Source organism: Pan troglodytes, chromosome 7, assembly GCF_028858775.2.
Source record: "Pan troglodytes isolate AG18354 chromosome 7, NHGRI_mPanTro3-v2.0_pri, whole genome shotgun sequence".
Classification (NCBI taxonomy): Eukaryota; Metazoa; Chordata; class Mammalia; order Primates; family Hominidae; genus Pan; species Pan troglodytes.
The window spans coordinates 35,317,447-35,333,604 of record NC_072405.2 but is presented as its reverse complement, the minus strand read 5'-3'; the positions used below and the strand labels follow the sequence as shown (position 1 = coordinate 35,333,604).

General features: G+C 37.6%; 1 long non-coding RNA gene across 1 annotated transcript in view; it reads right to left on the bottom strand.

Moving 5' to 3' along the window:
* Window positions 1-4,780: 4,780 nt before the first annotated feature.
* The window catches only part of LOC129135682 (uncharacterized), a 126,432-nt gene continuing 115,054 nt past the window's right edge, over window positions 4,781-16,158 (bottom strand). The window contains exons 3-4 of the long non-coding RNA XR_010159457.1: window positions 13,977-14,046; window positions 4,781-10,840 (exon numbers count right to left, since the gene is read on the bottom strand). This is a non-coding gene — a long non-coding RNA (uncharacterized LOC129135682). The remainder of the gene's footprint in view (window positions 10,841-13,976; window positions 14,047-16,158) is intronic.

The following is a 16,158-nucleotide window of genomic DNA, read 5'->3' as shown; positions in this document are numbered from 1 at the left end:
TCCACTCCTAGGTATATATCCAAAAGGTTTGAAAACATGTCCTTGCAAAAACCTGTACACAAATGTCCATAGCAGTATTATTAACAATAGCCAAAAGGTGAAAACAATCCAAATGTTCATCAATAGATAAATAGATAAATAAAATGGAAAGTTATTCAACAATAAAAGGAAATAAAGTACCAATACATGCTAGAACATGGGTAAACCATAAAAGCTTAAGTGAAGTGAAAGAAGCCAGACTCAAAAGGCCACATGTTGTATGATTGTATTTACATGAAATGTCCAGAATAAACAAATCCATAGACTAGAAAGTTGGTTAGTATTTGCCAGAGTCTGGGGAAAAGGAGGAATGGGAAGTGAATGCTAAGGATGGATATAGGGTTTCCTTTTGGGGTGATGGAAATATTCAGGAATTAGTGATGATGGGTTCGCAATTTTGTGAATATACTAAAAACCACTGAATCATACACCTTGAGAGGGTAAACTTTATGGTATAGAAATTACATCTCAATAAAAGTGTAGTTTAAAAAATATATATATATATGTGTGTGTGTGTGTGAGATAAATCCAGAAGGAAGAATTTGTCATTTGAATTTTAAATTAGTGCTTATGGGGCTGGGTATGGTGGCTCACACCTGTAATCCCAGCACTTTGAGAGGCCGAGGCAAGCGGATCCCTTGAGGTCAGGAGTTCGAGAACAACCCGGCCAACATGATGAAACCCCGTCTCTGCTAAAAAAACAAAACTTAGCCAGGCATAGTGACACACAGCTGTAATCCCAGCTACTTGGGAGGCTGAGGCAGGAGAATCGCTTGAGCCCAGGAGGCAGAGGTTGCAGTAAGCCAAGAATGTGCCACTGCAGTCCAGCCTGGGCGACGGAGGAAGACTCTGTCTCAAAAAAACAAAACAAACAAAACAAAAATCCAGGGAATTCTCTAGAAATCTAATGGTAGGGGATATGGAACACCTTCAGCCATTCCAGAGCTCAAAGCACAAATTGTCATAGAAGTAACTGCTCAAAGTCCTTTGTTTTTCTTTGTAACTACCTCCTTCCTGTACAGCCAGAATGATTTATATTTGCATGCTTTAAATGCGATTAATAATAAACATTAATACAGAAAAAGATTCCAAATATTGCTGAATTAAGTGGCATTTAATGCCTGAAAGAATTTTAGGTCAATTACCATTTACTAAACAACAAAATTAATGTGCAGCTCAGGAAGCTTTCTTACTAACCACGGTATCATTTTAAAAATTGCTTTTGAAAACAAACTGGAAAGGCACATTCTGTATATGTAAAGAACACCAAAAAAGGACACATTTAGGTAAATAGTCAGCAGTCTTATTTTCAAAGAACAATAGGGGAGCTAAATATTTTTTAAAATAATTTTATTGACTTTAAAATATTTTATTGTAAAACAAACACAAATACAGAAGGCCCTACCAAACAAATGCAAACCCTAATGAGTTACAAGGTACTATTCTTACCAACACCCAGGTAAGGACATGTGGCCTGTGTCTCTCACGATCCCCTCGCTTCCCCTAAAAGTAACTACTCTCCTTTTATACAGATCACCCCAATGTCCATTCCTAGAGACTATGTTTAATCTTGCTCATTTTTTTAAAAGCTAACATTTTATCCCATTTTAATCCACAAATTTCTCCTCCATCTCTTTTTTTTTCCTACAATTTACTTTTGTTGTCGTTGTTGTTGTTTTTGAGACGGAGTCTCTCTCTTGTCGCCCAGGCTGGACTACAATGGCACCATCTTGGCTCACTGCAACCTCCACTTCCCGGATTCAAGTGATTCTCCTGACTCAGCCTCCCAAGTAGCTGGGATTACAGGTGCCCGCCACCATGCCCAGCTAATTTTTACATGTGTGTTTTTAGTAGAGACGCGGTTTTACCATGTTGGCCAGGTTTGTTTCAAACTCCTGACCTCAAGTGATCTGCCCACCTCGGCCTCCGGAAGTGTTGGGATTACAGGTGTGAGCCACTGCCGCTGGCCACAATTTACTTTTTGAGAAATCCAGGGCATTTGGAATATTCCACAGTTTCATTCTGTTAATTGCATACTCATAGTGCAGTTCCTCTGTCCTCTGGATTTCCTGCAGATTGGCAGCTGAGTCCAGAGGCTGGATCCAGACTCAGGTTCAAGTCCTTTGGCAAGACCATGTGATGTTGCACATTTTCACCAGCATCCATCTGGTTGTCTCTCCTTCTGTGATCTTAGCAGCTGTTGGTGTCCAGTGCTTAGATCCATTCATTCATTGGTGGTTGCCAAACGGTGATTTCCAATTCCATCATTTCTTTTTCGTTTATTAGATAAAACACATATAAAGAGATGCTTCCCCTCTTCTCCTATTTGGTTACCCAGTCATGCTGCTCACACGGAGAAGTCAAGATAAATGCTTCATTCTTTCCTTTTGAATATTTTTTCTGTTTCTTCATTGTGAGGGTGGAGAGATTTGCTATTTTTAAAAGTTTTCATATGCGGGAATAAAAATGCAACTCCATGCTTTTATGAAAACAAAACAATTAAAGATTTAATATTTGCATTTACTTTTAACTTTCTATTGAAGCATAATATATTTAAATGAAAGTATCCATTGTCGTAAGGGTGCAAATCAATGAATTTTCACAAACTGAATATACCATATAGTGAGCAACCAGAATAAAAAACAGAAAATTACCAATACCCCAGAGCCACTGCTCGTGTCCCTCACAGTCATAGCATCCTCTGAGGATAAATGCTCCTCTGAGGTCCATCAAGTCATTGTCCCTGTTTTGATGTTTAGATGAGTGAAATCATACTTTTGATACTTAGATGGGTAGAACCCATACATTGTGCATGTGAGTTCTTTTGCTCATCATTATGGTCGTGATAGTCGTTGTGTTGTTTATCCATTTTCTGTTGATAGAATTTGGGTTGTTTCCAGTTTAGAATGGTGCAATTATGAACATTTCAGAGCACACATTTTGGTGAACACAGATGTTCATTTCTATTGGGTATACGTGACTTTCATTTTCATTTTTCTTTCAACTTTCATTTTAGATTCAGAGGGCACATGTGTCCCCTGGGGATATTGTGTGATGCTGAGGTTTGGGATGCAAATGATCCTGTCACTGAGGTAATGAGCATAATATGCAACAGTTAGGTTTTAAACACTTGCTCCGCTTCCTCCCTCCCCTTTCCAGTAATCCCCAGTGTGTATTGTTGCCATCTTTGTGTTCATGTCCCACTGGTTAGCTCCCACTTATCAGTAAGAACATGTGGTAATTGGTTTTTGGTTCTTGTGTTAATTCACTTAATATAATGGCCTCCAGCTGCATTCATTTTGCTGCAAAGGACATGATTTCAACCTTGTTTATGGCTGGGTTGTATTCCATGGTGTACATGTACCAACCTTTCTTTATCCAATGCACCATTGATGGACACCTAGGTTAATTCTATGTCTTTGCTATTCGGCTTTCATTTTTAAATCTGATATTATGACCAGATAGTTTCTCACGAAAAATATTGAAATGTGCAAATTTATTTTACAAAGTACAAGGATTGTTATTAATAAATAGCACAACACCTTATTTAGTTTCAAAATGTTAGCTGATGTTGCCTTCAGTCTCAGACACAAACCAACTAGTTACTCTGGGAGATAGTGGCATTGTCCATAGTTAGATCCAATAACTTGCATATGCCTGCCACAAAGAAAAAAAGGTAGAAGAGACAGACCGGCACTGGAAAGGAGTTTTGTTTGCTTGTTTGTTTGTTTTTAATGCTGTCTCAAAGTTCTATCTCTTCTGTCAGAACAGTACCAGGTTGCAGCTAGCTCATCAGTTTCTTAGGAAGTTCTGAGTGGAAACCAAAATTACCTGCAAACTGATTTTCAATTTATTCCTATGGGGACTTATCACTTGTTATGGGTTGAATTGTATATGTTAAAAGTTCTAGCTCACAGAACCTCAGAAAATGACCTTACTTGGAAGTTGGATTTTTGCAAATTCAATTAGTTAAAATGAAGTCACAGGGGTGGGCCCTGATATGATATGACTGGTGGCTTTATTTTAAAAAGGGAGGGGGGCGGAATTTGAACAGGCACACACAGGGGGAATGCCATGTGAAGATGAAGGCAGAGATAATCCTTCTCCAAGCCAAGTGATACCAAAGACTGGTGGGAAGCAATCAGCAGGTGGGACACAGACATGGAAAAGATCCTTCCCTTGCAGCCTCAGAAGAAACCAAACCGGTTAATACATTGATCTTGGATTTCCAGCCTCCAGAACTGTGAGATGATGCATTTCTGTTGTTTAATCCACCCAGTTTGCAGCACTTTGCTATGGCAATCTTAGCTAACTAATACATCACACTTCATAGCTTGGTGCCCTGTGTCATTGTCTATTTGTCTGATCTTTAATCTGGCTCTTAACTTGGGCTTACTATTCACTCTTAAAACTGTGCACTCTTGAGTAAGTTAGTCAACCTTTGTGAACTTCAATGTCCTCATTTGTATAATTAGGATAATAATCATATCTACATTATAGGATTGTTGTAAGAATTAAATAAAATTCACACATGAAAAACTTTTAAAAATATATCTAAATACTACTTTTAAAAATAAATGCAATTATTATTATATACTAAGTGACAGCCTCAAGAAATTCCCAAAACTAGAACTTGTACAAGCCACTTTCTCTGGGGTAAAAATATATGCAAAATAAGTAAATAAAAATAAAATTACCTTAATAACCAATATGAAAAAAACTGGTTACAGACTGTTAGAAAATAAAAGAAAAATCATGACATTAAATCTTATGGGTGTAGTCACAAAATAGTTATTAGATAAAATGTATAGCTTTTTTTTTTTTTAGATGGAGTTTTGCTCTTGTTGCCCAGGTTGGAGTGCAATGATATGACCTCAGCTCACTGCAACCTCCACGTCCCAGCTTCAAGTGATTCTCCTGCCTCAGCCTCCCAAGTATGGCTTTTAAGTGCTATTTTAACCAAAGAATATTAAAATAAGTAAGCAAATAAAGTAGTACAAGAAGCTAGAAAAAGCAACAAAGTAACACTAAGAAGGCAGGATGAAGAAAGTGATAATGATTGTGGTGGTCAATTTTATGGATTGACTTGACTGGACCACAGAGTGCCCAGATATTTGGTTAGATATTATCTCTGAGTGTGTCTCTGGGGGTATTTCTGGATGAGATTGACATTGGAAACATTACATTGAGTAAAGCAGTAAAACATTCATCTAATCTGTTGAATGCCTGAATAAAATAAAAATCTGAGTAAGAAAGAATTCTTTTTCCCTGCCTGACTGTCTTGGAGCTGGAACACCGGTCTTTGCCTTCAGACTTGGACTTGGGCTAGATCTAGAGCTTATACTATTGACTGTCTTAGTTCTCAGGTCGTTGAACCTGGGGCTGAACTATATCACCAGCTCTCCTGACTCTCCAGCATGAACTGCAGATCTTGGAGTTCTTAGCCTCCAAGGAACTGCATGACCAATGCAATTTAGTTATGTATATATATATGTGTATATATACGTGTATATATAGTTATATGTGTGTGTATATATATAGTTTCTGTAGAGAACTCAGACTAATACAAAAGCAGAATACTTTTTCTGACAAATGCAGAATATAAATAACACTAATAAAAATGTCATTATAGGAACTACCATTTATGAAGCATTTTCTCCATGCCAAGCCATGTACTAAGTGTTTAATCCAGACTGTCATTGAATTCTCATTTCAATCTTATGACATAGGTACTGTGATTATTCCCATTTTACAGGTGAGGAAACAGGTTTTGCGAGGTGAGGTAACTTGCCGAAGGTCAAAACATAAGAGGCAGGATTTTGCCCCAGGAAGTGTGACTACAGACCCCATGTACTTAATAAAAGAACGGGACATTGCACAGTCTACGGTCTACATCATCCAGGATACCACTGGTCAAATTTCAGAGAACACCTTACTGATTCTCACATACTGTTTCTACCTGCATATCCTGTGGTATTTGAATTAAGTCATTTCTTCTAACCTACCCTCACCACACCCTCAACCCTAGAGAGCGTGCACACGTGTGCACACACACACACATACACACATACAACTCACCTGACAATTGCTTGACCCTCTCCACAATCTGACAAGACAGACAAAATAAGAACTAATTTTTTCTTCCTATGTTGGATCTTTAACAGTTGATGAATAAGTATTCTCCTACCATTCAAATATGGGAAGGTTTACCCAGCCCAGCCTGTTATAGAACTGAACTGGGGTCCACTCACCCAGCACAGTAAGACCAGATAACCACACCGAGTTTGCAGTGGGGAAAAGGAAGGCATTTATTTGCCGGGTGCCGAGCAAGGAGCAACAGGTAGCTAATGCTCAAACTCTGACCTCCCTAGTGGTTTGCAGGTAAGGATTTTTAAAGGCAGGGTTTAATTTCAGGAAAGCAGAAACTGCAGGCAAAATTGCAAACCAATACCTGGAGGTTACAGATTAGTTTTGTCCTAAAAGGGTGGGATATCTTAAAGTGGGGGTCGTGGGTAGGGGGGTGCAGGGGTGGCTTACAGGTCATAGGTAAATTCAAAGATTTTCTCATTTGCAATTGATCAAGGAAGAGAAGCTTTGTTTAAAATTTTGGGGTCAGCAGAAAAGAATGTTAGTTCTGGCTCGTGGGCATGACCTCCTTGAGGCCCTTTGGGAAGAAGTTTAGAACGAAAACAGCCATCAGCGTTCAGTCCTTAGTACCTCCTTATCTGAGGTCTATGTGCCAGCCAGTGGATTCATGTGGTAGGGGTCCAGGTTCCTGAAAAACAACTCAGAGTATGTTAAGACGTTACTTTAGTTTCCATGGGAAACAAAACATCTCCTGACTCTAACTTCCTCTGCCATTATTTTTAAGTTACTATTATCTTCTTACTTATTAAGGTAGTCATTTACTTTTCATGGCTAGCTAGATGCCTGGAATTTACCTTGAAGGAACTCAAGATTTTCCTTTATTTCCATGCTTCATGGGCACACACATCCCTAAGATGGATCCTTGTGCCATCTCAAGTCCTCCCCATGCCCACCTTGCCTACGGCCATGTGTGATCTCATGAAGCTCACCTCTGCACTCTCTGCCACCAATGTCCCTGTGTGTCTCACTCTGCCCTTCTGAAAGCCTTTGTAATTTATAGTTTGTGGCTTCATTTACCCATGAATTATTTAAAACCAAATCAACAATAGTTTGTTTTTCCTTCACTTAACATCCACAAATAAGAACAAGTTCCAAGGACAGAAAAAAAAAAATTCTGCATATTTGTAAATTTCTTGTCCCTATCAGTTCACCAGGCAGCAATAGTTGGAAAAAAATTAAATATCCAACCCAAGTGTTCATCAGCAGATGAATGGTTAAGAAAAATATGGTACTTATACACAATGGAGTACTAGTTAGCCATTAAAAAAGAATGAAATTCAGTTATTTGCAGCAACATGTATGGAACTGGAGATCATTTTGTTAAGTGAAATAAGCCAGGCACAGAAAGACAAACGTCGCACAGTGTCACAAAAATATAGTTAGAAAGAATGAATAAGGCCTAGTATTTGATAGTGCAACAGGGTGACTATTCAATAGTAATTTAATTGTACATTTTAAATAAGTAAAATAGTATAACTGGATTGTGTGTAACATCATGGATAAATGCTTGAGGGGATAGTTATCCCATTTTCCATGATGTGATTATTATGTGTTGCATGCCTGTATCAAAACATCTCATGCAACCCATAAATATATATACCTACTATGTACCTACAAAAATTTTTAAAACATTAAATCTCCACTTTCAGATCATGTTCTCGCAGTAACAAATTAAATGCAGTTAGCTAAAATATACCTTTATTTGGCCACTGCAATTTTTTCAGATGTGACAAAAGTAAATCTTACTTTTAAAGGATATTTATATAAATAAGAAATCAGTTGGCAGATACTAAGACAAACCCCACAAGTAGAACAAAGGTAAATTGCAATTAGTTGTTTTATAAGCATTGTGCTCAGAAAGCCTAGTATTTATTCCAGCTTTGTACATACTGTATAATGATATAGTATCTCTGAAACCATACATATTTAGAGACCCTAATTATAGCAATGCGAAGCTTCACTCTCTTATTTTCTAGGCTTAGTTAAAAACTGAAGCTAAGTGGAGTCAGAGTGTACCAGTTTATTCTACAAGTTTAGCCCAGTTACAAATCACGTTACAAAAACAATCACGCTTTAAGAAATAAACGACATTGCTGTATTTCTCATCCCTTTAGAATGTGATGCCCACTGCGGTAGAAAGCAGAAAATAAGCATGTTTCACTGGGTTTTCATTACCATTCAAGGAAGCAGGTTGGGTCATGTCTTTTGGTTTCTTTTCATGTTATTCTGTTATAATTAAGGACAGATGGGCCTCAGTTTGGCTGTTTTTGTACATTTTATATACTTTGTGGAAATATTTTTGGTTCAAAAGAACTAAGAATGTACTTTGTCCTAACCATTCTTTCTTTTCATTTTCAAGTGATCATGTAAACATTTACAATGTTTTCTGATTTATTTACACTTACCTCATCAAAACTTTTCACAGCATGATTTTGGATAGGCTAAAATAAAACCAAGCTCTCTTACTTATATGAGACCTGAATTCTAGAATCTCATTATAGAGTCTACCAAACACTTTTCTCTTAGAACCTATACAGTCATGTTTTACCAAATATAATTGAGTTTAAAAATCCACTGGGTTTTCATTCCATCTGAAATTCATTGGGCCATTCAAGTCCTGGGTATCTACTGGGACTAAACCCTTCCATCCTGCATGGTTTTTCATCCCATGATAATTCTATGGTGAAAGTGATACTGGTGGGCTGGGAGAGGTCCAAATGCCGGTGAGACCTTGACTCCAACCAGTTTCCAGGCTCTTAACACCATTGTAAGAAAGAATTCAAGGATGAATCTGAAAATAGTGAAAGTACAGAGATTTATTGTAATGGGAAAAGTACACACTCAAGCAAGGAGAGTGTAGATGTACTCAAGACAGAGTCACCCAGTGGGGTTTAGGGTATCTTTCTTTATGAATTTCTTTAACCAAGGGATGGGATATTCGTGAAAATTCCTGGAAAAAGTGGAGATTTCTTGGAATTGTGGAGTCGCCCATTTTTACACCAAATGTGGGTGTTCCTATAACTGTCATGGCACTGGTGGGTGGGTAATTATGTAAATGAGCATATAATGAGGTTCTAGGTGAAACCTAGGTCAAATCCAGCCCATGTTGGCTCCAGTCAGTCTTAGCCAGCTTGGCCCACACCCTGTTTTTCAGGGTCTTATCAGCCCGTAGCATCTAGTCATGTGAAACTGCTGTGACCACCCTGTATTATTGCTGTCTGAACAGCCTAGTCTGCTGAAAACCCATCATCTTCCCTTCAGATCTGTTTTTCTCTTCAAGCATATTTTCTCAGAAAATGGTTCACCCAGAAACTGAGAGTCATCCTAGATCCTTGCTTCTCACTCACTCCCCTCCCCTCACCACACTCCACTGAATGTAGTTCATTCTACCTCCAAGTGACAGGGACAGGAGGCAGGGAAATTATGGGCAGAAGAGGGTGGGTCCCCGGCAAGGGCCCCACCCTCAAGCCTGAAACTGTGGCCCAAAGTGAGGACTCACATCCCTGTTTTCCTGCTTAAATATTGCCTTTTCCAAAACCACCCATGCCCACCCTGCCCCACATCCTGTGTCCATAAAAACCTCAGGCTCAGCTGGCAGAAAGGGGAGAAGAAACTGGACGTTGGAGACTACAGTTGGTCAGAGAGAAGCAGCTTGAATTCAGAGGGACAGCTTGATGGTGTAACTTCAGAGAAGAATCTGGCCAGAGATGGCTGGACAAGATGACCTTCCTACTCTATCCCCTTTTCAGTTCCCCTTCCGGCTGACAGCCACTTTCATGGGCAATAAAATCCCCCACATTTACCATCTTCAATTTATTCCTGCAAATGGCAGAGCTGAAAGAGTACTGTGACACTTCCTCTGGGTCTTTGGAGATCACAGGCACCCCCTAGCCCCAGATGCTGCCACAGGGCCAGTACAAAGTTCACTCCTGCTGGTGCCCAAAAGCACTCATTCCAGCTCCTGCATGCTCCTTATCCCAGTGCAGGAGGTCCCAGTGAGTGGAGTTCACCCTTGTCAGTGCCAAAGCAGCCAGCCTATGCAATTGTGCATTTTGTCCATATTTGTGCAATAACTTCCTGGAATGAGTTGATCCACCCCATCTTGTCCTTCCTCAGTCCATTGTTCACTTATAGCCAGAAGGATCTTCTAAAGTGAAAATCTGAATCCCCTTCTCAAAGCCTTTCAATCATCTCCCATCACTGTTGGAATAAAACTCAGGGTTCTTGGTAGGTTTTAGCAGGCACTTCTTTACTTGTGTCTGTCTTCCTCTTCAGCCTCCTTCCTTAACCCCTCCTTGCCTCTCACTACACAAGACAAGGAACTTCATTCAGTGGGACGTTTTCTTCCTCCAGGCCTTTGCTTTAACTGTACTTAGAACACCTCATACTCTCCACTCCCAGCAGCTCTATCTCTGGGAAAGTCCTACACATCTTTTTGAACTTGGCTTTAAAGTCATTTTCTTTCTGAGCCTTCTTATGCTAGATTAATTATTGCTGCAATGTGCTCACTAGCAAAGCACCCCTGTATACTTTGCCTGGACACTTAGTTTGCTTGTTCAGTTGTTTGTCTCCTTGGCTAGACCTTCAGTTCTGTGAGGACAGTGACCGCATCTTTTTCCCTGGTTGTGTATTCAGCCAGCCCAGCACCAGGCACCTAGGAGGCAACCAATAATTATTTGTTGAGTGAATATTAAGTGATTGAATTCTATCCATGATTTAAAATATATTAGCATTCTTTCTTCTTTCATAATGAAACAGATTTAACATTTGGTCAAAAGAATTCTATCTGTTTAGCATAATAATAACAATTTGTTGAATGTTTTATTGTATACCAGGCCCTGTTCTAAATATAGTCAGTTCTTTTATAATGAGATATTTGCATTGCAAAAAAATCACCATGTTATGCAAAATCATGTGATTAAAAAAAACCTATGGAAAAAATGGAGTTGAGATACAACACTCAAAAACTGCCATCAGTGACACATTAAAAAAGTTAGAAAACCAATAAAAATGTGGCAAGCTTTTACATATATTGGATGATTAAGAAACACATAAATTACTGGAATAAATGTGGAATTTTAGCAAGGTCTGAAGTTTTCTTGTGGAATTGGGCTTCGGAAGGGCTACTGGCCTGTGTTATTTTGAAGTGATGGAAGGAGGAGTATCTGAAATGGAAAGAAAAATGGAAACACTAGATGTGGCTCATGATACATGCAGTGAACTGAGGGAGAGGGTAGCTGCTTGAGGTGTGTGTGTGTGTGGGTGCTGTATGTGTGTATAGGTGTGTGCATGCAAACATTTGGTATATTTCTACATTAGCCCCACTCAGCCAAATGCAGGTTTCTGTGCTCATCTAGCATTTCTCATGAATAAAATTATGCACACAACAATGCAAAATTCAAGTGAATGCTTGAATTCTTCCCTAATATATGAATTATACGGGGCCAAATTCCCATTTTCAAAACAAGTGTTATAGCAGAACTGACAGTCAGTTAAATTTTTAAACTTATAATCCTGATTCAAAGCCAAAAATGTTGGTACTGTATTTATCTCCATTTTATAGATGAGGAGATTAAGGTATATAGAAAGTTGAGTTAACTTGCTGAATATATACATTTAATAATTAACAGAGACCAGATAACAGCACAGGCAATCTCTTCCACATCTCTGGCTTGTAACCACTATGCTAGATCACTGTATCTTCTAATAGTCTTTATTAGAACTTATATTTCATTGGTATTGGACAATACTTTCCACGGCCTGCCTTCTTGACAAATAACATCCAAATAAAGAATGAAGAATCTAATAATTCATTTGCTTCTCTTTATATCTGAAGCTCTGGGGTTATTTGGTCTCACCCACTGATGTCATAGGATGTAAAGAAAAAGAATAAGTTTTGAGTCAGGCAGGTGACAAATCCTGGTTCTTCTAATTTACGGTCTTTGAAGCCAGGACAAGTCAACTTCAATGAGTCTATCTTCCTATCTGTAAAATGGGGGTGTTAATTCATATCTCAAAATATTTGGGTATAATAGAAGAGATACTGGGAAAAAGGGCTAGTAAAGTTTCCCCAGCCCTCTTCAATGCCTTGTTAATTGCTGAAATTCCACATGTAATGATTAGGATTTTTCAAATTAACTATTGCTTTCTTCATAAAGTAAGCAAAATCTACCAGGTTTCTAGAAATTTCCTTTAAATAATTTTTTCAGGAACACACTCACTGACTGGCTTGGAAGGAGGAATGCAATATAAGAGGAGAATCAATGCACGGAGGTGACCAAGATTTCTTCCTTCACAACTTTGCCTAGAGCTGGCTGTATCTGCAGTTTCAGTATGGTGCCAGATCATCCTCTCCCTGGCCCAAGCTTTGATGCAATGATAGCTTCCAGTTCACATGAAAGCTAAAGTAAGACAGGGGGTGCATATATAATGCCAATGAAATTATTTTCCAAACATAGAGTATTCTTAACTTCTTCAACACGGTTATACACTAGTTACCTTATTTTACTCTGAAAAATATGGTGATTGGATTGTATGATTCCAATTTAACAGATGGGGAATCTGAAGCAGAGAGTTTAGGTTTATGGATTTTTAGATAGCTTAGAACTCATTAGTAGCAGTGGGCAGGTCCAGAAACTAGATCTCCTGTCTCCAATTCCAATGGCAATATCAATTATTCTACAGTTTCTTCCTAAAAGCATAATTTACTATTAAATCTCTCATTGGTTCACAATCCTTTGTAATTATCTAAAATGTACAAACACTGTAGTAACAGTAGGAATGCAAAGATGACTACTGGTCCCAAATCCTATGAACCTACCACATAACATGAGGTCTGAAGGTATTTTTATCATCTCCTGAAACCAGATTTCATATTACAAATTGACTGAAGTACTGTGCCCCAAATTTATTTTTGTAAATTCCAAAATATTCTTGTCTCAAAACAAGAAAGTCAGAGTTAGAAAACCCATTAAGTAGGTGAAGGGGTATCAGGTGCGTGGAAGGAGTTTAAGAATTATGACAGTAATACCTTTGCACAGTAAGTATAAAATAGAAAAAGTGATCGAAACAGAATTATTTTCTATGATAGTTGAAAAGATTAATGGTGAGTTTGACCCCAAATTAGAAGAGTAACTGTCAAAGAATGTGCCATACATTATTGAAATTTTCTATTCAGCAAATAAAGGTTGGCAGAGGACAATATTTTCTAATATGTATTTTATCAAATGCTGATTTCTTAAGATATTGTGTGAAATGCTTGGAATAAAAATAGATGGATTTCTTTACTGTTGGATTTTTTAATGTCTTTATTATGAAGATATACATGGTGGATCTCTAAGAAGGAGATGACAATAAACTGTTTCCAGAATCTGTCTCTCTCTTTTTCTCTAGATTTGTGTTTAAAGAATATACTTTTAGAAGTCTCAGCATAGAGGATTGAGGAAAATGAGAACCAATTAATTCCATCCTTCTTAAAATTGCTTCTATGTGTCCAAATGTTTGATAATACTCTGCCTGAGTTTATTTCACTTGCCATGGAGTTGTGGACTTGAGCTTTTCATCTACATTTCAAGGTAACAAATATATATATATACTCCAACACAAATGAATAAGCTATTTATCCATGTGCAAAGAAGCAGCCTGTCTGCTATTGATGAAAATAACCCAAGCACTGTAATTGTGCACTCCTGGTCTTTAGACTCGTTCATATCTGGGATTATTGTGGCTGTCTGATGGGTGATTTTTTAGGGGCTCTTCATTATTATTTCACTGTGAAGTATGATACTTACCATCTCCAGTATGTGGTCTCCGTGCCTCCTCTCAGCTTTTGAACAGGTGCGATGCAATTTAAAAATCATCCTGAATAGTGAAATGGACAAAATGAGTTTTCTGTGAGCACGAAAGGCAAATTGGGTAAATGGACTAGCCTAGTCTGGAACTAGAACTTCAATGAATTTTCCAGCTTCAAATAGAACTAATGCTATTTCACAGCAAGTTATTCTTTTCCATTCCGTTTTGGTAGTATGAATCCTGAATTTAAAATTAGCATGAAAAAGCACTTTCTTGTGGATAGATTCCTGCTTCAGGCTGCATTAATGCTGCAGAAGCTTTGGTTCAGCGAGTGCCAACTGAATAAAAGTACCACCCTCAGGGTCAAAGCATGTTCCTTTTTTCCTTGCAATCATCTGACTGCTGGGTGCTCCTAAAAGTATCAAGGAAAAGAAATCTTTTCTCTTCTTTCCAAGGAAAAGGAAATTCTAGAATAAAGAGTAGCCATTTAAAAATGACCTGTGAATCTTTTCATTGAAGTTGGAGGGCAGACCTCTCCAAGGCAAGGAAGTAATAATCCCTTCCAGTCAGACCAAGAGATAGAAACGTGAGCATTTTCTTATTCTCAGGTGCTGTCCAGAATGCCTCACTGCCTCTCAAGAAGCTATAAAAGAAGAACTAAATAAATATACAAATAGAAATTAATGAAACAGAAAATAGTAAGCCAGTAGACCTGATAAATAAATCCAACGGCTCATTCTTTGAAGAGACTAATAAAACACAAATAGCGAGGCTAATCATAGTCTCTGGTCAAATGTCACATCCTCAGACAAACCTTTTTGAATTTTCTGAATTTTTTCTGCCTATCTTCATCACTCACTTATTCCTTTCCCTTGCTTTATTTTCTTCAGAGTTAAAATTCCATTGTATAGCTATTTGTGACTTTTTCATCAAGTCCCCTATTTTTGCACTGTCATCTCCAAAATGAAAGAGACTTTTTCTGTCTTGTTCACAAAGATATCCTCTGCACCTATTAATTACTGTGTATAGAATATAATAGGAGCTCTATAATTACAGTTGATTAGATAAATACTATAGAAGAAAAAAACATGTGTTTAATAATAAACATGAGAAAGGAGATAGATGATAGACAGAAATCTATGCAGTTCTTCCAAGATCACACATATGGAGACAGATATATAGAGGTATATATCAAAGGAGATATATATATATAATATATGTATATACATACGTATATCAGATGTATATATACACATACATATATCAGATATATATATATAGTCTTTCTATATATGATCTTGGAAAAATTGGATAATATTTGATATATATACATATATAAAAATCTACATCTATCAGTCTCTCTGTATATGATCTTGGATAAACTGAATAAATATATGAAAAATAATAAAGGCATAGGTTAGTTATACTTTATATTAGTAAGTTCCATATAAATTAAATATGATCATGTTTAAAAAATTAAGATAAAATATATATGATATATGACTATATAATCTTCTTAGGTGTTGAGCTGGGAAGGGCTTTATAAAAATGATCCCAGAGCAAGCATAAAGGAAAAGATTGGTAGTTATGAATGTCTTGAAACAAAAAGAAAAGCAAAATTTTAGAAACAAATAAATGGAGAAAGTATTTGCAGTGTACTACACATATACCATAATCAACAAAGGATTAACATTTTAATATAAAAGAGCTTTTAAAATCCTTGAAAAAGATGAGTACCTCTTTCAAAAGAAAATATATAAGCAGGTGCTATGGTTTGAATGTGTCCTCTCCAAAATTCAGATGTTGCCAATGTGCTAATATTAAGAAGTGGGGCCTCTCCAAGGTGATTATGTCTTGAAATATTTCCACATTAATAGGATGAAGGCCTTTATAAAAGAGGCTTCACACAGTGTTCAGCTAGCTTGCTCTCTTGCCCTTCTGCAGGGTGCCATGTGAGAATGCTGCAAGAAGGCCCTTACCAGGTGCCAGCAACTTGATCTTGGACTTTCTGACTGCCAGAACTGTGAGAAATACATTTCTGTTATTTAAACATTACCCAATCTCCCGTATTTTGTTATAGCAGCATAAATGGACTAAGACAGTGGGCAATTTGCCAAAGAAGAAATGCAGATGGCCAGTAAACACACTAAAGTTAGCAAAGAAAAGCAAGCTCAATGCAAT